We start from the raw sequence: 7,192 nt of genomic DNA, 5'->3' as shown, positions 1-7,192 counted from the left end.
AAAAGGTTTCCTACTGAGTTTGTATCCATTGTGAGTTTGCATGGAAGCATTAATGAAGAGTAATAAAAGACCAATAAATGATGTGTGACAGGACTCACAAAATGTAAACTCAAGTGGTTTCTGTTACTTCTGTCTTCTCCCAGAAGATGGAGCTAAATGACCAAGTGTCTGGAGTCTCCACAAGTTGCACATGGGCACTACTGGACAAAACTCTTCCTGATGAGGGTAAAATTAGTCTCATTTTCCTGCTCCCATTGCCAGGGTTGGCTGGGAAGGCCATCAGGTTTCTTGCAGGCTTTTTTTTTTTTTTTCCCCCATGTCACAGCTGTTTTATAGCCCTTTGAAATTAAAGGAGGCCAACAAGATCAAGGTCACGCTAAGCTTCATCACTTAGCTTTTTAAAAAAAGGTAAATGAAAGGCAAAAAAAAAAAAACCTCTACCAAATCTCTGTATAGAAAAATAGAACCCTTTACTTCTGATTGGCAGCATCGAGAACCTATTGGTAACCTCATCAGATGAGTTCCACAGTCTAAAAAAAAATAATAAATATATATATATATATATATTACTCTCCCTTGGCTGGCATGTTATTTACAGTAACTAAAAACTCTGGAAAAAAGCTGGAAGGGAATGGTATCTGTAGATGTGCAAGAATCGATAGGCACACCCTGTTCTCATGTTTTGTCATCTCCTGCTGGGAGCAATTGAAAAAGCTATACTGCAAGAGCACGTTGTCTAGAGTGGCATTTAGGTTTTACCTAAATCATTCAAAAGTCATTCAAAGCGGCTTCTTTGTACAACATGTGGTGACCTTGTTTCAGAGCATAAAGAACAAGGGATGAGCTGAGACTTGTGCAGGAAGCCAAGTAATGGCAATGCATGAAAACACACTCTGTGAATACCTCCTGTGGATCACTGAAGAAGAGAAATCCCCTGTTTGGCTGAAAAGGTCCAGCCTGAGGCCAGGCATTTTCAGCAGAAGGCTTACTATTGAATTCGCTGATCCCAGGCTGAGCCCTTATGGCCAGTTCAGCTCCAATGGATTCTGGCTTTTTATACTGTTATGTTGTTTTCCTTGTAATGACACTGGACCAAATTCCCTCCCAAACAGGAACAACAACTTTCATCTCCACTGATGATACCAAGCTATTCAGGAGAGTAAAAGCATGAGGACTACCTGACAAACTGCAGAGGAGGAACACCTAAGACTTGGTACCTATCCAACACAATGGCAGACAAAATTCAATCTAGATTACAAAGTGATACACATGGGGAAGGAAACAATCCTAATGTAACACATTGATTTTCCACCAGGCTCCATTTTACACTCAAGCTATGTGCCATGTAGAAGAGCTCCATCTACCAGACAGGAGAGTGCTGTTGACAAGTTTTATGCCTAGAAAGGCATAAAAGGTCCTGCTCTGCCTATTAGCAGAGCCGCAATAATTAGACTGGTTGGGGGCCACTAAAAATACTGGTAAGAAGGGCTGGGCTTGGAGTCAACTGTACATAAGTGTGTTGTCCTAACAGCAAAGATCCCACAGTACAGGTATATTCCTCTAGCAAAAAGAAAGTAAGATCTACCTTCTATCAAAAACAAGTGCTATATAGCAGATAACAGATTTAAAACCTTTGTCTTACCAACAATACATGGCCATTTGATACCTGAATTAATGCTTCAATGGAAGTAGAGCAGATCTCTCACTTGATTGCCCACCACCCACACTACCCCACTGAACATTTTTCTCCCATTTTTCAACAATGTAAAGTTGGGGATTTCAACTGTTGATGATTGTTTTCAAAATACCCTTCTCCCCTGCCTTTAAAATCTGGAGTGAGAACTTAAAAATGCTATTTTTTTTTTTCCTTGAAGGAGTCAGATGACGACTTTAAATCAGTTTTAGTGACAGAATAAGCTCACTCACTTATATGAGAGCACAAAATTTGTTTCCAATTACTTAGAACCAGAATTTATTGTTTTGGGACTGAAACTTTACCTGTTTCCCTAAAAATAAACCTAGGGGGTTTGTTTCAATAACACATTCCATTTACCCTCAGAATTCAGAGCTTCCACTTAAAACCATATCACTCTTCAGGTAAGCCGGGCATTTCTGATTTAATAAAAAATCATTATTTTATCTTTGTCATAGCACATTCAGAGTTTGTTACAAATTATGCAAATGTTTCTTATTACAGGAGGTTTAGAATTGAGCCTGAGGTATGTACAGGAGATTTCTTCATGCTCTGTATTAGCTAAAAGGGGCTGCAAAGGGATTAAAATTTGACAGTTATCAAATATGGGTAGGATATTATCACACAGAGGTTTTAGGTTTATAAAGAGGAAAAAACTAACAAGCAAGAACAGCGAGTGAAAGCCTAGCTGCATCAGTTCTGATTCTCATTTGACTCAGATCCTGAGGCAGCATCTGAAGAACAGGAAAACCTAAATAAGTCTTATGTTTGTTAACTAAGAATCCTAGAATCATTTAGGTTGTAAAAGACCTCTTAGATCATCAAGTCCAACTGTTAACCTAACACTGCCAAGTGTACCACTAAACCATGTCCCAAATCACCACATCTACACATCTTTTGACTTTCAAACAGGATTACGCCTGCACAGTATCTGTTTGTTGAAACAAGAGGAACAGGTTGCCCAGAGAAAGTGTGGATGCCCCATCCCTGGAGGTGCTCAAGGCCAGGCTGGATGGGACTTTGAGCAAGCTGGTCTAGTGGGAGGTGTCCCTGCCCAAGGCAGGGGGGGATTGGAACTAATGATCTTTAAGGTCTCTTCCAAATCAAACCTCTATGATAAACTAGATTTAAAATCACTGGTGACAAAACTTACCACAACTTCTTTGTTCCAATAGCTACTTAACCACAGATTTTTGTATCTGATCTCTACTCCAGATTTCAATTTCCAACTACGGGATTTTGTTATTTCCTAGGGTCAAGCTCAAAGCTGTCAATTATCAATGTTTTTGTTCCCCTCAGAGGTAATTATAGCCTACGAAGAAGTTGCTCATTTATCTTTGTTTTGATGAGACAAATACTGAAAGCTCCTGGAGTCTCTCTGTATAATGCATTATTTTCCAGCCTGTTTAACCATGTGTTTTCTTCAAATCTTCTCCAGCCTCACAACACTTCTTGAAATAACGTCTAGAACTGTACTGGTTCCAGATGGGTGTTAAGTGTGGGGCTAGTGATGTCTCACACATACAGAAGTCCTCTTATGAGGTCAAGGGACTGTTCACAAAAAAGATATTTTTGCCCAGTAGCGCTATTCAGTTTCATTGACAGTAAAATGGCATAAGCATCTGCAAGAAAACTGGGTGAATATTATGGTTTTATGTTTAGATACTTTACAGTAAAGTCATTCTGTCTGGCAGGATTCCTGTTCAGCTCTTTCAAATTATCAGAGAGAAGTGTGAAGAAATGGTTGAGGTTCACAAAAAAATAATAAAATAAAATAAAACCAACAGCTTCAGGTCAATAGGAAGAGTAGGGTGCCCCTTCATTGCATCTCCTTTGCCATTTTCAGTGCCATACGCCCTTCCCCTCAAGAAAAGCAGAATATAATAAAAACACATTAAACCTGTTCTTAGTAAATATCACCTGCTTTGAATGGGGACAATGCCTTATGAATTCCTAAATGAAGACTCGCATAGCACTTGTTATTCGGCTGCTATAATAGGCCCGTGGCTGATGCCCTTGGTATGAAGTTGTAGTGGTGTATGGGGAGAGTAAAGACTAAGAGAGCTTCATCACAGAGGTGATGCTCAGTATAAGCATGCTCTGACTTGAGATCCAGAGACTCTAGCAGCTACAATTATAAGTCAAGAAGTTAGTAAGGGATCATCAGGACTTGCATATAAAACATGTTCTGGCACTCCCTGCTTCAGTTTTTCAGATGAGATTATCTGGACATAGTCTGGGAAGGAATTTCAGCTTCACTTCTTATCTAAAGCTTTTGATACACATTTTAATGGCAAGATAAAAATGCCTTGCACACAAAGTGATTCTTTTCTGTCAGATCTGGGAATTAGTGATAAATTCTGATGCAGCACCATAAATAACTGTTTCCATTTAATGATGCTGAGCATGCTAGGCTATGTCAATCATCCCTTGGAAATGAAGAGGAGATGTGATTTGAAATGGCAAGCTGCGGGTGTCTAATCAATAATCCCATTATGTGTCAAGCAAACTAAATTTGATTATCACTGAGCAGCTACAGTTTCTCTCGGTGAAGTTGCAACTCAGTTGCCAAACTCCCAGTCTCAAAATCAGCAGGTTGAACTGGTGGAGAATTATTTAGGTTCCAAATGTGGAGATACCGAGATAGAAGGTCTGTGAGAGATAGCAGTCCCGTAAACTGCTGCAAACCACAAGAGATTCTACCCTCAAGTGGAAAAGAGGCAAAACCACTAGTTTTCCTTCTAGAAATCTCTGCCTTCCCACCACCCCTTGAGACATCACTTTCTTCTCCAGGCCCCTCAGTGCATCCTTTTACCTCTAAGCCCTTTGAATTGTAACTAGCTCCAGACTTAGGGTAGCCTTCTCACTTGTCCTGTAAGATCATCAGGATTATTCAGCCCTTCTGGTCCTGCTCTTCCTAGCACTGTATAGCACAGTCCATCTTGTAGATTGTTCTTTTTCATTGATACACCCACAAAGACACATATTCTGCCTTGCTCTCCAACCTTGCAACAAGATAACTACGAGATCTGTGCAGGCATAAGCTGTAAATCAAAGGATGTTGCAAGATCCAACAGTATATTTCTCCTGGGGGTCTGCAAGATTTCATAGCATCAGCTCAGGCTACCCAACCATTTCCTTGGTCTGATCTCCACATTCACAATAATGTCAGTCCAAAGCTGTGTTCTGCTTACTTGGTATCTACATGTATGCTAATGACACTGGACCCCTTGGGAGATGCAAATTTAGCAGCTGTGTCAACACCACCGTGAAGCATCCATACCCAAGTAGCAGCTTGGGCCCATTACGATTCCACCCAAGTCAGTACAAAAACAGATTCTGCTGCAAGCTACCATTTGTGGCGAATCTATATTAAAAATAATGCTATAAATTGCACTAAACAGGGTGCCCATACCTAGCTGTAGGCTGGTTTGAGTAAACACATGGTCTCTTTGGAAGCGATAATAGAATTATTTTTCTCTTCTGTAGTGGCAACATGGTGAGAGGTTTGTGAAGATCAAGGGATAAAATGGGCTCATTTACATTTCAGAGACTCCAGCTGGAAGTGTTTCCTGTCTGTGAAACAGCAATGTTGTTTATAACCCTGAGATTAAGTTTTCTCATTCCTTATGTAAAGCATAAAGAAGTTTTGACCTGTATTTACTAAATTAATATTCTAATTAATGCCGAAAGTTTCACTCCAAGATAAGGAATTATTTATTAAATTAGATCCAAGATTTTAACGCAGTAATGACTAACAGTACTTTGGAATATACAAATATATGAGAACCAGCTATCACACATTAACTACATAGAGCTCGGGGTTTTTAGGGAGTTCCAGTCCCAGCTAAGTACCTGCAGACAAGTTTCAAAGTATCTGGCAGAAGCCAGCAGCTTCTCTGTCTCGTCCTTTGGCAGAAAACACTGCTGTCACCATCACAACTGCATCCAGCCAAAGCAGGAACCTCTAGCTTATTGCAGAGGCATGCAACCAGACAGCAGCAAGGGCACAGCCATGCTCCTCTTTTTTCAGAGCCCTTACACACAAATTGGAGTTGTGGCTCTGCTCGTGGTGAGTTGACAGATAATATACCCTTTCATCCTTGCCCACTAGAGCTCAGCAAACCAGGTCTCAGGTCTGCCAAACACAGCCAAAAGGCAGGGGCACTTCAAGGAGGCAGCAGGGCAGTGGCAGGACCTTAGCTGTAATTCTCCTGTGACTTGCAGTATATCTTGCTCTTACTGCCATCTATTTATTTATTTATTTACAAAGTTCTCCCACCTCTCTGCAAAGAAGCTTTTTCTCTTCATCAAAATGGGCATTTCCTCTTATTATTTTCTGAAATAAGGCTCCTGCTTATTTGAGCTCCTGAAGGCACCAGCTGCCCTCAGAAAAGCAGGCAGCTCGCTCATTTTCGGACTGTGGGAGCTGGTGTTGCCTTTTATAATGAGGGGTGTACAGCAGGGGCAGGATGTGTTTGTTACTTTATTCCTCAGCCTTCCCCATAACCCTCCTTAAATTCTGAGTGTCTCCTTTATCCCTTGTTGTCTTTCCTTTCCCTAACAACCTGGCTGTAACAATTACAGTTAAACCTAAAAGACCTGAGGCGGATTACATGGCTGTGACTCCAGTTTGGTGACATTGGCCAGAACAGCGCACACAAGTACGAGAAAGGTAAGAGCTTAAGGAGCTAAACCTTTGTTCTGCACAAGCCAAAGAGCATCCGCCCCGCTGTGCTTTGACAGAAAATACAGGTACTGACTTAAAAAAGCCTGTATACATTGCGCTTCCCAAAGAGCAACATTCAGGACATCACACGCTTCCTTTGTTAGGTATAGAAAAGAGGGCAAGACCAGACAACTGTGAGGTTTTCCTATTGACATCAGTAGGAATCCAGACATTATGCATGTTGTTGCTTCACCATTCTTTCTTGTGTAACAACTGCCAAGTACCAACAGCCTTTTAATTTGGACTGGATTACTTAAAATTCTCTTTTAAAGGAACTCTGCTACCACCCACTTTTCCTAAGCAATGGCCCCATATGATGGGCATATTTATTAATTAAAATTCCTGTTAACGTTCGTGGAAATGTTGCCTTATTAAAGTTTTTTCTTCAGGGTCAGTGAGTTTCTAAGGAATCAAAGGAAACAAAAGCTGCATTTTCCTCCTGCCTTATTCATTACAAGGGTCTTCATTCAGCAAAGCGCCTTCCAGCTTTGAGTGTAAGAGCAATCCACTGAAGCTAATAGGATTATTCCAAGCTGGTATAATCTGGTGGTTTTTGTTTTGTTTTGTTTTTTGTTTTTTTTTTTTTTTCCAGAGAAAAGTTAGCTGGGATTGTTCTCCCATGACATGCAATGTAAAGAGGGGAATGCTCTTACACATCAGCTGCCCCAACTTCCATTCAGTTCCCTGTACATTTCCACTCCCGTGTCTTCCCCAGCAAGGCACCTTTCCAGATGGACTGCAAACATTGTGGAGAAACTCTCCAAAACAAG

Source organism: Cygnus olor, chromosome 4 (assembly GCF_009769625.2).
Source record: "Cygnus olor isolate bCygOlo1 chromosome 4, bCygOlo1.pri.v2, whole genome shotgun sequence".
NCBI lineage: Eukaryota > Metazoa > Chordata > Aves > Anseriformes > Anatidae > Cygnus > Cygnus olor.
This window is presented reverse-complemented; position numbering follows the sequence as displayed.